The following is a 14,528-nucleotide window of genomic DNA, read 5'->3' as shown; positions in this document are numbered from 1 at the left end:
AATTATTTTTGTCTATTAAAGTAGTACAATGATACATTTCTTTTATAATTCTTTCCCCACAAGCATCATTTTTTTTTTTCAAATAAATAAATCAACCTAGTTTTCCACACATTAGAGGAAATAATCTCTAGGAAATAGATTTCTTCTGGAAACTTGACTCTGATGTTAGCTAAAAGACCCTTAAAAAATAAATTCTCTGAACCTCCGTTTTCTTCCCCCTAAAATGGGATACATGCAGATGTCTTCTTTCGGAATTGCCAGAAACAGCACACTGAGATAGCCTGAGCAGAGCCTGGAAAGCTGTCATTTACTATTGACTTAGCCCTACTATGAGTATAGGTAGAAGTATCTGTCTCTATCTTAAAATTTTAATATTTGATGGACCAGAGGAAAAATCAAAATTTTATTATCCTTGTGTTTATCAAATTAATTTGGCTTCCAAAAACACATGTAATGATTTAAAACAAACTCATTACTAACTCTGTGGTCTTTCAGCAACTGTGTGCAGCTGAACTTCATGTCAACATTTACAGAAAGCTAAAGAGGGCATGGGAATCTGCAGAACGCTTGACCCAGCCTGCCGGACCATGAACAGACAAGGGTCTGTTCTAAATAGATTGTTAAGCAAGATTCTGTGTTGACTCGTCTTTCAGAAATCAGACAGAAAATTCATGCAGAAACCCCAAATTCCCAAGTTCTCCACAGTATGGTTACTGCACATGAAAGCAATGTGGCCACTTGGGCCCGGCTCAGCGACATGGCTACACTACATGGTCAGTCACTAACCACAGCAAAAGCAACACTAACTACCTGGAACCCTGGAAGTAAAATCCTTTCACATTAAAACAGGACTTTCGGAAATTAATTATGAGCAATGTGTTGTTGTTGTTGTTGTTTGGTGGGGAGGGGGGCAACCACAAACAAATCCCATGAAGTCAAGGACTTAAGGTGCATAGGAGAGAATCAAATACGTCAAGTATGGGAGCAATCTGACATTGTCTTCAATCAGCTTCTTTCTCTTTCTTCCATTCACTTAATTCAACAAACGTTGAGACTTGAGACAAGCAGGGAATTCACCTACTAACTCCCGTTTCACTAGCACCTTCTACAAGAAGATAGGCCTGACATGGAATCTGCAGAGACACAGAGCTGGAGTCCCACACACAACATTGGGGCCATCCTTATCTGTACGAGTCCTTCAGGAACAGGAGCTTTCTGAGAGGCAGCCGCTGCATCTCAGTCGAGTGGATACGCGCTCCAATGCACAGCCTAAACCCCCAGCCTGCGGCTTCCATTGACTGGCCCTATCATGTGCCCACTCAAGGGCACAGAACACAGCTACCACTCCTTCGGGAACCTGAAGATGAGGCTCATGACCCCTCCAAAGTTTCTCATATGGACCACTCTTCACATGGTGACCTGAACCACTTCAGGCCTGTCTGACCTGTCCCTGGAGTCCCCAAGCACAACATTTCTGCTGGGCTATGAGGCACAGCGTGTCCCTCTTGCCAAGCACATCTTTGGTGGAGGCTCAAGACACACTAGTTTTCCGATGATTATGGCACAGCACTGAGTTTACTGGGTGGTGCCATGTGCTTGCCCAGGGGGTGAGGCTTCCAAAAACTGACGCTGTCCCATCAAGTGTCCTCTGCTGCACTCCCACTCAGGGCCCCAGAAGCCTCCCTATACTGCCTTCCACCAGTCAGCGCCTGCTGACCACTTTCAGCCGTGTTTCAGCTCTGTGTTGAGTCTGAAATGTCTTCTCCCACTTTGCAGGTAAAGTGAGCAGGACAGGACAAACTCACAAGCTGTGGATGCTGAGGGCTGAGAAACCACGCTGGCCCAGACACTGAGGCCAGGCCCTGGCCAAGGTAGCTGGCCCACTGTGTGCCTGCAGAACCACTCCCGTCACAGCACACAGAAGTGCCACCAGAGTGCAGCCTTCGGCTGTTAACAGGTACTGGCCACACGCTGTACTGCTCAGGGCAGGCACAACCTGAGGTGAGCACCAGCGCCATTTTACAAGAAAGGTGGTGGGGGTGGGGGTGGGGGTGGGTGGGAAGCTGGACTCCTAAGCTGTCCAAATACTTTAAATACCGATTCTGTGAACTCAACCACTGTGCTCACACGCTCATGGTGATTCAGTCCTCCATAGACCGTGTGCCAGTCAGTGAGGATGCAGCTGAAAGTCCCCATCACCTGGCTGTGTCATGGCCGTCAGCCATAATGGAGCAGCACGAGGCATTACTCACGTGTGCAGTGATGGCGGGGCCATGGGCGCTGCTTGGCCGTCTGTGCAGCACAGACACACTCACATACAGGGCATGAAACTCACTGGCGAGCAGCTGTTACTGGCTTATCTGTTCACTATATTAGATCTCTATCCTATTTAGAGTGCATTCTACTTATTAAAAAAAAGTTTACAGAGGCTACGCTCTGCCAGCAACAGCCTCATCCACCTGCATTTTCAGGGTCTCCTTGTTTTTATCAAGAGCAAGGACCTGCCAGGTGTGGTGGCCACACCTGTAATCCTAACAACTCAGGAGACAGGCGGAAGGATTGAAGTTTGAGGCCAGCCTGGGCTACCTGGGGAAACCTATCCAAAAATAAAAAGGGGTGGGGTTCAGCTCAGTGGTGGAGTGCTCACCTAGCATGTGCATGGCCCTGGGTTCCCTCCCAAATTCCTTCCATCTCTGTGTGGGCACACTGTGACCTTCACACAGCTCCGACATGCAGTCCAGCCCTCAGGCTTATGAGCAGAGCTGCCCCCGGTTCACTCTTCCACTTCCCGTCAAGCTCTCTGTCTTCGTTGGAGTTTATACTTCATAAGGAAGCTTTTGAATACGGTTTGTTTTCTCAGAAAGGTTACTACAGAAATAACTTTAAGTAAAGGACCACAAAGCAGATGCTGGCTGGTGGGCCAGGCTCCTCCACCCTGCCAGCCACCTAACTTGGGCCACTCCTGACCATACGCCAACATTTTGTCCTGCTCAATGGGGTCCCAACAGCAAGCAGCTCAGAATGCCCCAGAAAACTGACCGTGACTTGAAAGTGTCACTTCCAGTCAGAAACAAGGAAGCAGGACATGGCAGGCTGTGGCCACATGTGCTGCCTACATAGCTGGCTCAGGAAACATCAGGAACACATGGAGTCAGGAGAGGCAGGCTGCCTCACATCTGCTATGAGAACCTCATCAGGACAATGGACGCTCCTCAGACTTCCACACAAGTAATGGATCAAAGGATGCTCGCTGTTAAAGACAGAACTGTGCCCCCCAAATTCATATGCTAAAGCCCTAACTCCCAATGTGACCAAATATGGAGCTAGGACCTTAAGGGAAGTCTAATGAGTTCATAAGAGTGAGACCCTGACCTGTGTCATAATAAGCAAGCAGCCTAAGGAGCGCACAGAGGAAGGCCAAGGAGAGACAGTGCAGGGGAAACGTCCTGCCAGACCTTGCTCTAGGAACCTCAGCCTCCAGAACACCAGGAAAGGACCTCTGTTGCTTTAGCCCCATCCATGGCGTTCTGCTGGGGCAGCCAAGAAGATCCTCTGTGGAAAAGGGCAAGCAGCACTTCAGGCAAGGAGCTGCCTTGAGGCCCACCTTCTCAATGCCAGGTCCTGGTCCTGCAAATCCAGGCCCCTAACTGCCCCGACCCTGCATCTCCAAGAATGCATGGGGAGAGGCAAGAGCCAAGGGTAGAGAGCATGGTGCCAGGCTGTGGAAGGGCTCAGCATGACCCACAGGCATTGTGGGAAGAAGCTGGCACAGTGCTTCTTACAGTATCACAGGAAAAGTTCATTCGGTCTGGGTTTTGTCTAAGTATCCCCAGTGGTCGAATACTTGGAGGAATGACAATAAATGAGGCACACTGGGGACCAGGCCTTGTTAAACGTCTTCACTGGTGATCTGGAAGAAGCAGTGCATGGCACATGGGTCATACCCCAGCTGGTACTTAATCTGGAGGTGCTACAGAAAGTCAATGAGGACGGAGAGATGATGCCACTGGAATCTAAAGAGGCTTGTTCTAGAGCATGAGGAACAGGAGTCAGACTCAAGAAAAGAAGCCAGCCCAAGACTGTCCCTCTGCTCCGGAGCCACACTCCACTGCTACGAGAGGGCTGCACAAGGAGAGGAGAAGGTAGGTGTGCCTTGCCATCTGAACTCTTTCTTTTTAATTCTTTTTTTTTTTTTTTTTGATGCTGGGAATTGAACCCAGGGCCTTGTGCATGCCAGGCAGGCACTCTGCCAACTGAGCTATATCCCTAGCCCCGCCATCTGAACTCTTGTGGGTCATTCCTCCCCGTCCACAGACAAACTCTTTGAACTCAACAGTGCTCAGGATACATCCCTGGCACTCAGAATTGCCTGGTGTTCAAAATATTCTGCCACATGGTACACTTCAATCCCCAAGCTTGCAGGAGGCCACTGTGCACATGCCTCAAACGGACAATATGGTCAGCAAACAGCTGTTCCAAAGATGGGTCACTCAATCTGTTACTTCTCATTTTCAGAAAAGCCAAAGCAGACAGAATACACTCCTTCCAGTAATGATTCTGTTAAGGCCAGACTGCAGGTGTGATGCTGGTCCCTTAGGATCAGAAAGGAAGGAGCAGTCCCTAACACCTAGTGCCCATGAGGCATCAGAAGTCACACACCACACACTGCTCACATGCATGTGCAGACACTGGTGTAAACACAGCCACTACTCCGTCACATGAAGTGCAGTGCATAACACTTGGAACAGTGAGGAATTTCTATGCTACTGTTTGTGTACTTCCTGTGCAGACTTTTAAAATCTCACCTTTAGAACCAAAGTCCCATCTCCTGTAAGATGCATCTCAGGGAGGGTGCAACACACTCTATGACCTTCACAGGTAACTGGCCGCCTGCAACGCACCTCCTGGCACGTGTGCACACGTTCCTCCACTGACATCCCAACGCCATCTGCGGGGTGCCGGGCTGCCCCGTAACGCATCTCAGGGCGTGGACACATGCTCCAAGACGTTCTGCGGGGTGCCAGGCTGCCCGTGACGCATCTCTGGTGTAAGCAAGCACATGCTATAATGTCCACACAGCGGCACAGTTCTCAGAATGTGTTCCCATCATTAAGCTACACAAGGTTGTTTTGAACTTACAACGGAAAACACAGTGTGTGATTTCAAATCATATTTCATGTGATACAGTGTGCAAATTAAGGCTAGGGTGGCAGTCAAAATGCTTTTACATAAGGGGTTCTTGCCAGTGTCAACAGAACCTTGGGACAGTGGGGAGCCCATGGCCTATGAAGAGATCCTTGAGGCTCCAAAATGACAGCTCTGCAGCACTAAGCGCCATTCCTTTCATCTTTCAAGTGGTACTTTTTAGCCTGGGATCTTGAGAAAAATTAACTCACCTTTCCCAGCTAAGCACCTGCACCCTGAAACAAAGAAATCCTGCATTCAATCCTTGAATGTCTGCACAGACAATATTAAGAAACTCTAACCAGAGACAGGAAGCCAGCGAGCTTCAGAAATACACAACAGGAGCTGCAGGGAGCAAACTCCTCTGGGCGCATGTTTAATTAGCATACCCCTTGATGATGTCCCCATGGACTCTCACGTTCTCCTGCCTGTCACACACTCCACTCTTTCAAAGCACTCTCAGTTGTTTCATCGCAGAATTCTGGTTTCACAAAGAGGAGCCTTAAGAGATTCTTTTCCTGGGAAAACCCACTTCTTCTCTTGGCTTATTTTCACAAAGCAATCATTTAAATTGGAAAATGCAATTTTCTTCTAATGCGGTGCTGAGATCAATGGGAAACTGTGGCTCTGACAGAAGCAGCTGTATCATGACCCATGGGTGCAGCTGCTGCTACCATGGGGGAACTTGGCATCTCACCCCAGAGGAATCTCAGGGACCACCCAGCCTACCACCTTCATTCCACAGGTGAACATACAGCATCCTGGAAAACTAAGGGGGCCTGAAACCATGAGAGCTCCTCCAACGCTGCTCTGAGGGACCCTCTTGAGAAGATCCCAGGCTCAGCAACAAGAGGTACCTAAGCCACAGCCAAACACTTCCTTCCTAGGAGGTAAACCCTCCAAGGCCACATTACCTGACCCTTATTTCACAACTCCAAAGACTCTGGCTGTTCTTAAAAACTAAGCACCTAACAGCACTGTATCCCCAGAGTGAGCTGTAATTCTCACTTGCCAAAGATGTCCAAAGACCCAGTTCTGGGCAGCACTTCGTGGGATCTGGAAGCCTCTTCCCTGGGGTGTATGACAGTGCCCCTTTGCCTACTGCAGCACCGTGGCATTGGGCCTGGCAGATTTCAGACTATTCCCAGCACAAGGGTCCCGGCACCGTGTCCAATCCAACTGGCCAGGCTCACTGCTGGCCACATCTCAGTCGGGCCCTGTGACCCTCATCTCTCGGTCCTGAACATCCATGGCTATGCTTCATCACAAGAGACCCTCAAAACATTTTTTAAAATGTGGATGATGAAGAATATCTAAAGCAAGAAACAGAAACGGGTCATAACTGGGGAGCCATGGCTTGGATCCAGAACGTTCCCAGTAAAACTCCTATTAAAAGCTGGGTCCCTCAACAGTGTTCAGAGTGGGGCTTTGGGAAGTGATCGGCCCATGAGGGCTCTGACCTCATCAGTGACTAATCCATTGAATTCCAGCTGATGAACTACTGGGAGGGGGAGACACGGTGGGAGGCAGGAACTAGCTGGAAGGAGTAAGTCTGTGGGGCCGTGCTGCTGGGAACTGTACCTCGTTCCTGCTCCTCTCCTTCCTGGCTGCCAAATGGTTTGCTCTACCACCCCTTCTGCTCACCTCAGGTCCAAAGCAATGGAGCCAGCTGACCTTGGACAGCAACCTCTGAATCCCTGAGCCAAAATAAACCTTTCCTCCTCGAAACAGTTCTTCTCAGGTATTTTGCCACAGCAACTAAAAGCTGAGTAATATACAAGATTGGCCTTCCTTAGTTACAGATGACAAAAGGGGGACCTAGAAATCTTAAATATCAAAATTATAGTATCCATTTCTAGCAAAACAGAGATAAAAACCTAATTGCCCTAAGTCTAAACCCCATAGTTCTGATTTAGCACTGCCTGTGGATGTGCTCTAGGTACAAGCCCTGGAAAAGGTCAAGAGCTCCTCCCCTGATCTCCCGGCCTCCTGCTGTCCTGAGGCTGCAAGGCACAGTCAAGAGGTCAGCCTGGAACCAGAGGTCCCCTACTGCCAGACATGTACTTGGAGAAAGCACCCTAGCCCTACTGTGCTCAGTTTTTCCATAAGTAAAACGGGAACTCAGTGAGTAAGTGCTCATCAAAGGGCTCAGGACAGTGGCACACAGTGAGCCTCGAGGGTTAGCTTCTCCTCTCTCTGCAGCTGGTGGAACAGAATCATCTGGCTCTAATCATTTTCATTAGTTCAAACGCAAGTCATCGCTGCTGCTTAAAGACATATAAACTAGGTGCAGCAAGTGTTATCAAAACAGACACAAAAGCCCACAAAAGACCTCTGGCTCTTTCTGGGGGTCCACAAATTGGCAGATAAGCTCATTTATATCACAGTTTCTTTCTTTGTTTTAATGAAAACCTAACCTCTGAAAATGATAAATAAAATCTCTCAGAATGATGCATATGGTAAAATTTCATTCTGTAATGGCAAGCACTCCATAGAGGCCCATCAGAAAGCCTGTCGTTAAAAGTTTTAGGGAGGGGCTGGGGATGTGGCTCAAGCGGTAACGCACTCGCCTGGCATGAGCAGGGCACTGGATTCAATCCTCAGCACCACATAAAAATAAAAATGTTGTGTCCACCGAAAACTGAAAAATAAATATTAAAAAAAATCTCTCTCTCCTATCTTTAAAAAAAAAAGTTTTAGGGAAATGGTGCCCCATCAGACCAGCGCCACCCAGTCTGGGATGCGGCCTCTGAGGGGAGCACCGACGGCCTGGTGAGAAGGACTCTCGCCCCGATGGTACCGACTTCCCATCAGGGCCTAACATGGTGGCACTCGGAGTGGGCTGCATGGCCAACTTCAGGCAACACTTCTCAGCCACTATCTGTGGAGCCCGGGCACCGCCTGAGGCCTCTGAAACAGGCTCCCCTCAACAGCCTCCTTCAGAGCGAGAAGCTCAGAGTCGATTCCAATGGAGCAGATGCCACGTGTGGGGCTTGGGGACCACGAGCGGCGGGACTCAATGCTGGGGCATCTCTATGGCAGCACAGGTCTGAAGGGGCCTCCCTCTAGCACACCAGGGCAAGTCACCTCCCCTCAAATGGCTTCTCCCCTGAAGAACTGGGCTTAGGACAGATCTGCCTCTTCGTTTTGCTGGGTCTAGTGACTCAACCTGTGTGAGGAACTGCGTGTGGCGCAGACGGTTCTGAGGCCTGGAGCTGGGAAGGTCTGCCGACCTGTCAACAGGGAGCAGCACGCTGACGGGAGTCAGGCACGACACCCACGGACACCGACTAAAACGAATTAAGAAATCACAAAGTGGAACTGTAGTACACACACCATGGCCCTCAAAGCATCACACGTGATGGGCTTCCTGCGACCCAAGAACTCTGAAGCACTCAAGGCAGGCATAGCCCTCCCGTTTTATGGGAGCCAAAGCTCACAGACACAGAGCAACCCACCTCAAAACCTGGCAGAGGTTACATATGCAGACATGGAGCCAGGTGCAGTGTCCAGCCCTCTGCCCAGGCCCTGACCCTTATGGTTTGCTGCCTCTAGAACAGATCACTACCATCCGAGAGGGAGATGCAGCAGGTGCCTGAGGTGCGCAGGAATCCCAGCAGCTGGTACCGAGACCTGCTCTAGTTCTGCCACCTCCTTAAGCAGCAGCAGCAGGATGGAGAGAACGTACTAGAGTGGATGCGGAGTCTTTCTGCATGTTTCAAAGGTTCTTCCTTGGACCCTGTCATCAGGCTGAGGTTCTTCAGCGCACAGCCACACCCAGACCCAACATCCTCACATCTGCCTGCCCATTTAAGACTTCTTTTCTGGATTATAAACTCAGAGTAGACCTTCTGCTCTACCCACAGGCCAAGTTCCCAGATGCCCTGGCCCACTCACTGTTGGCTGTTCACTCGCTCACACACTGCAACACTGAGAGCCGACCACCCCCACACTGCTCCAGGCACTATTTTTCTATGAAGCAGTCTATAACCACTCCTAGATTCTAGAGCCAGCTCCTTTCGTGTCCCCCTGGACCTGAAATGACCTCCATTAGAACAACCCTGACTCCGGTAGACAAGGGAGTCCCACCTAGAGATGGTATGGTGCAGACATCTGGGCCCCTGTTCTCACGTACACAAGTCCACTCAGAAGGTGTGGACAAAGGGCAGACTTCTGCTGGCCCCCTGCTCCTGCTCTAGCACCATTTCAAGTGCCAGGAACCTGCCTCCATCAGGCCAACCTGGGAGGCTCCTTCGTTGAAGAGCTTCCTGCCTTCTAGGAGGTGCAATGGATGAAAGAGGAGCACCTCCCAGGCCCTACAAGAAAGGAGCCAACCACAAGAGCCACCCCCTTTGGGTGGCCCAGAGAACAGTGCTCAGGAATTCGGTCCCAGTCTCCAGTCCAGATGCAAATGGCCCATCAGGGGTCTCCTCTTCCACCATAAGCAGTACTCCCTCAACACATCCCAACAGCCCTCCTCTGCTTCCCAAGGAAACATGAACCAACCGTACCAGCAGAGAAAACTGACACAGGCTGCTATGTCAGGCTACTGCAAGGGTCAGGCTGCCGAGAACAGCCGGGCCATCACCCTGTTTCACCCACTGTCCCCGATTTGGAGAGGCTGACCAAGAGGGAGGGTGGAGTACACAGTCAGCACTGGTCCTCTGCATTTGCAAGGAAACAAGGAAGGTAAAGGCCTTTTCATCACAAACCTTGCTGCTAGCGCTTAAAGCTCCCGGAGAACAACCTGCTGTCCCATTCTGCTGCAGCCAACCAGAGGAAAGGAAAGAAAAAGTGCCTCCTCCCCATGAGCTGAGAGAGTCCACACAGCAGGATCTGAGCGCAGGATGTGAAGGGATCCTCGGTGAGATTTGTGTTTTACTCACAAGATTCCTGTGCATTCTGGGCTCTTCTTGGTAACATATCTACATGCATTTTAGGCTTTGAGTAATGCCTTCATTACTTAAAATCAAACAAAAATGACACCACAGCAAGATATTCCACGTTTAGCCTGTGGTTGCAGCCCACCTCCTCACTGGCTGGTGGCACTATCAGTGCCCTGGGGTCTCTGTGCCCCAGCTTAGGAGCTCCTCCCACCTTCGCAGGAGCCAGCATAGACAGAGGTGAACACAGGTGACCTGGAGCTGGCAATGCTTCTTCTGAGCTCTGAGCCCACACACTGCCGCTCCTATGGTGCTCCCTGGCTCAGGGGCCTGGTTGCTCACTTCTAACCTCTCCTGAATACAGATGCGTTCAACGAGCATGCAGTATCCTTGAGACACCCTACACCTCATCAGGACTGATGTCCAGCGCCTGTCCCTCCACAGTGCACCAACACAAGGACAAAGTCTGTTCAAAATAGCCTGCATGGTCCTTATTACTTCCTTATTAGTAAGGTGTTTGTACCAACTCTGCAGATGGAAACCAAGTTACTCATCTGGCCCAAGTACAGAGTCAGTAAAGAGCAGAGGGAACAGCAGAATCCAGGTTTTCCAACCACCCCCCACTTCCCCAGCCACTTCCTGAACTCCCTTCCTCAGGCCCCAGTGACTAGTTGAGGAAATGACAGAAGTTTGGGGAAATAACTAGCCTGTTGTATATTTGGTTTCTCTTGTTAAGTTTTTCAGCTCATTTTGGCAAAATATCTTGCTAATTTGTAAGATACCTCCATGAGACGTGGAAATCATTAAATGCATCTGGCATGTAACAGGGAAAGCCAGATAAAGAAAAGTTTGGAGTGTTTCAGGACACGCGTGTCACCTCATTTCAGGATGTCCTCTTCCCTTGGGGCTCAGACAGAGAGGAATCCAGCTGTGCAGCCTCATTTTCTCTCCTTTCTTCCTACTGGTTCACACAGTGTGCCTCAACATCCTTGTTCCCAAGAATGACTCTCTGTATTTTCTTAAATCTCACAAGATAATTATTGCAACATTGTTTAAAGTAGCAATTTGATCTGTAACTATTTCCGAGTAGCTCTTTTGTAGCATGTGAAGTATCATCCAAGGAGGGCTGCATTGCAGAGACAGAGGGCACTGCCCTGGCTGAAGGAGACTTCCAAGGAGAGGCCTAAACCATAGGACCTCCATGACCAAGGCCCTGAGGCACAAGGAGATGACACTAGCCCAGCCCCTGGAGGTATCCGTGGATAGGAAGAGACAGAGGACCTTGGACGTTACACATGAAGACACACACACTGGCAGACAGTACCACACAGTAGCAATAAGACAGCAACAAGGCAAGTCCCCATCTGTGGCTAGCAGAGAGGGGCAGGCATTCAGGAGGAGACGATGGCTGCACCATCTTTTTTTATTCTTATGAGTTTTATCATCCTTACTAAAGACATACATACATATGTACTCGGGGATGTCAATGGTTGCTACAGTGAAACAAATTAACATCATTTCATGTAATTCCCATTATTCAATGTGTTGCAGGCACAAATGTTATCTACTCATTGAGCAAAAATCCTGAACGATACAGTATTTCCAAATCCTCCCATCCAACAGCAGATCTCTAGACATTTGCCACTGATTATCCTCTAACCTCGACTCGCCACTCCCGTTGTCACCGCTGTCTATTCTCCATCTCCATATATTCGACTCCTTTTTACATTCTACACATAAAGTGCCTGTATCTCTTTTTACTTTTTTGTCCTCCTGCAGTGGGAAATGAACCCAGGGCCTCAGGCATGACAGGCAAGCACTCTGCCACTGAGCTACATAGAAATAACTCCTATATTTCTAAGGGTAAAGAAGAGCTTGCAACATTTGAACAGGAGGGAAACCAGCGCGAGAAGTCAGATGTGTGGGAGCCAGAGGCTCAAGCTGATGAAAGAAGCCATGCAGGGTTCACGTGTTGGCTTCGATTCCTTGGACTCAGACCTCTAAGTCTAAACATGGCCTCTATAAGGACCACTTCCACCTGGGGGCACTGAGGTTAATGCCTGAAGATCACACATGGCACCACTGATGATCAAATCGGGTGCCTGTCAATCCCCAGGATGGCCCACCTGGCTCCACCCATCCTGGGTGCTGCTGCCTCCAGAATGGCCCACCAGGCTATAACCATCCTGGGTACTAGTCTCCAGGACTACCCACCAGGCTCCAATCATCTTGGGTGCCAGTTAGATCCCCACATTACTGATTAGGCTCTAACCTCTCAGGTGCTTCAGTTCCCCTGGCTCCAATGTCCCCTCGGTGAATTACTGTGTTCTGGCTTGGGCAGTAATTTCTCTATGAAAGCCCACAGAAGTCTCCAGTGGACACCCTAAGATGCATCGCCACAGCCAAACACAAAGAGTCAGTCCAACTCTGCAAAATGCTGTCCTGTAAGCATCCGCCTTAACATCCGTGAGAACACAGAAACACCAAGAGAAGGAGGGGAGAAAGCTGTAGGAATGGCCTGTGGTGACTGAGCACCAGGCAGGACGGGGACACTGACACACAGAAAGGGACCCTGTGGAGGGTCAGAGAAGAGGAGGATACAGAGCCAGGCTGCTGGTGCCACTTGGGTGTCAGCAAGGACAGTATAAGCAAAGAGATCACAGCCCACAGGCAGGCAGGCAGGCAAACAATGCACACCAACAGGACAGAGTGAGCAGAGGCAGGCACTTCTCACCTATTGTTTTAGTCAGGTTTTTCACTGCTGTGACTAAAAGGATCTGACCAGCACAATTATAGAGGAGGCAAAGGTCATTTGAGAGCTCAGATTTCAGAGGTCTTAGTCCATAAAAGGATGGCATGGAGATCAGTAAGCAGAGACCAATCTCCACTTGCCAGACACAAACTATATACCCCATAACCACTCTCCAGTGAGTCACTTCCTCTAGCCACATCCCACAGGCCTCTAGTCACCACCCAGTTAATCCCATCAGGGTTTAATTCACTGGCCCAGTTAAGGCTATGACCCAAACATTTCTCCTCCAAATCCTGCATTGTCTCACATGTGAACTTTTGGGGAACACCTCACATCTAAACTGTAACACCCATGATAGTATAAGCACACCACACACACACAAACACACATATTCACTCATTCTAATTTGGAAAAATATTTTTTAAAAAAATTGAAGCAGCAAAGTAAATGCTTTTTAAAAAGTTCATCTGAAGCATATGCCTCTTTCCATGAACTGTAAGAAAGCATTGTGTGAGAAAAGAATCTGGACATGGGGAGCAAGACCCATAAGGAGGGTTAAGATCCACTGAAAGCACATTTTGAACAAGAGATAAACTGAGGAGGGGGCAAGTTCAAGTCCCAGCAGCTGCAAAGGCAGAGGCCACGGGTGAAGCTCTCCCGCCTCAATGCCTCGTAGCAATATGCTCTCTCTGACACAGAGGAAATGAAGACCCAGGCTCCCCTTTCACTGGCATGTGCAGGTCCCACCCCCATCACTTGGCACCATCACCCCTGTGTCCACCAGCAGCTGCTACCACGTGCCAGTCAGTCTGCACAGCACAGTCGGGACACTATCCACCCTGGAAACATCCCTCACTTTGCTTCACAGCAGTGCATCTTTCTTATGAAATTACCGAGAAGAAAACATAAAGCTGTTCGACTTTTATCCACAAAGGAAAAGTTCTAAGAGTTGGTTGTGCACACAACCTCCCACAGCCAGGCTCAGGAACGCATCTCCCCACCTAATAGGCAGTGGCTCAGAAGGCTCCAGGGCAGTAGTGAGCCCTGGAGAATCAGCTGTGACAATCTGCATCTGCCCAACACTCCCTGCATGCACAGATTGAGCCAGGACAGACGGGTCTCAGCTTGATCGGAGTCTACAAGGTGAAAAGACCTTACAAAGCAGTAAAAGGGCTAATGGGAAGCCAGAATTTAGAAAGTAGTCACTGACTGCAACAGAACAAGAATTAAGGAAAATGTACGGCCCATTCAGTCTCAGACATTTGACAAAGATGAACATGTGAGTCCTGGAGCCTGGAGAGCTGGAGGCTGATGGAGGCAGTCTGCTTGGGTGCAAGGACACAGGACTCACCTGTGCTGGCTGGCACAGCTGCTATCAAAAAGGCCTGGAAGGCAGTCCTGGGCTCTGCTCATCACCATGCACGTAGAGCGGGGGAAGGGGGGCAAATTCCTGCTGTCCTCTGGAGTGGTATGGCTGTGTCAGGACACCTGTGTCCCCCTCAGGAGCCTTCGGCACAGTGCACTCCTGATGTGGGGGTACAATGCTCCTGAACAGCTGTGACCCCAGTTTGGACCCTGAGGATCTCAGAGTTATAAGTTCCACAAACACCTACCTGCACTAGCACAGCTGCTCTGGTTATTGGCGGTCAAAGCTTGTAAACCACACACCAATCCATTAGCAATATAAAATCAATGTTAGGGGATACCCA

The 14,528-nt window shown here is 49.6% G+C and overlaps 2 protein-coding genes across 5 annotated transcripts in view; both read right to left on the bottom strand.

Annotated features, from left to right (window-relative positions):
• ADI1 (acireductone dioxygenase 1) overlaps positions 1 to 14,528 on the bottom strand; it is a 214,875-nt gene that overhangs the window by 97,821 nt on the left and 102,526 nt on the right. The window lies entirely within an intron of this gene.
• The window catches only part of EIPR1 (EARP complex and GARP complex interacting protein 1), a 118,066-nt gene that overhangs the window by 82,545 nt on the left and 20,993 nt on the right, over positions 1 to 14,528 (bottom strand). The gene's annotated exons all lie outside the window — the stretch shown is intronic.

The sequence above is a fragment of the Spermophilus citellus genome, assembly GCF_964194105.1.
Source record: "Spermophilus citellus genome assembly, chromosome: 13".
Lineage (NCBI taxonomy): Eukaryota > Metazoa > Chordata > Mammalia > Rodentia > Sciuridae > Spermophilus > Spermophilus citellus.
This window is presented reverse-complemented; position numbering and strand designations above follow the sequence as displayed.